Here is an 895-nt window from a genome sequence, read left to right on the forward strand (position 1 = left end):
GTGTTAGTATGCATTTTTATATGTGAGCGTGTGTGTATTATTTTTATTATTATTATCATCGTTATTATTTTTATTACTTTTTTATTATTATAATTAAATTTATTATTATTATTACTATTATTGTTGTGGTTGTTGCTTTTCTTATTATGTAATTAACCAGACACTTGTTAGAAAGAGAGACAAATGAAACCGTAAGACTGAATAAAATCAAAACCGTTCAGAACACAGGTCAAATTTATGTGAACATCCATTTTTTATTATTATTTTATTATTATTATTATTTTATTATTTCTATTGTTCAGTGGAAAATTTTTGCGTCGTTTCAACCCATGGAATTTTAAACTGGGGCACTTGAACTTTAACCTTGACATAGTGGAAGTACCCGCAATCAAATATTATTATTATTATTGTTGTTGTTGTTGTTGTTTGGCTGTTCTTCTTTGTCCTGCTCTTATTATTATTATTATAAATTCTCACGTAAACCTCATAAGAGTACTTCGTATTCAAACTCGGCCGCTGTAACATCAACAGGATCATTCAGACAACTTAACCATCTCGGCTACTGGAAACTGCTATAATAGTCAGGCAACATTTATCCGGCAATTGATATACTGAAAAAAATGTGTGACGTCAATCCCGCTTTCGTTCCCAATGAGAATGGGATAATACAGGATAGGGAAACTTCGGTTTGAAATTCCGTGGTAAAATTTCATTATGTTTATGCTCACATTTTTTAAATTTTCAATGTTTTGAAGTATTTTCTAGTAAGTATAGTAAGTATTTTATGGTTAATTATACACACACATTCAAGAATTATTAAACAGCCAAAATATTTTTTTTCAAATTTGAAAAAATCATACTAAAATGGTTTTCTTTATTATTAAATAATTTTAAA

This window comes from Helobdella robusta (assembly GCF_000326865.2).
Source record: "Helobdella robusta unplaced genomic scaffold HELROscaffold_33, whole genome shotgun sequence".
NCBI lineage: Eukaryota > Metazoa > Annelida > Clitellata > Rhynchobdellida > Glossiphoniidae > Helobdella > Helobdella robusta.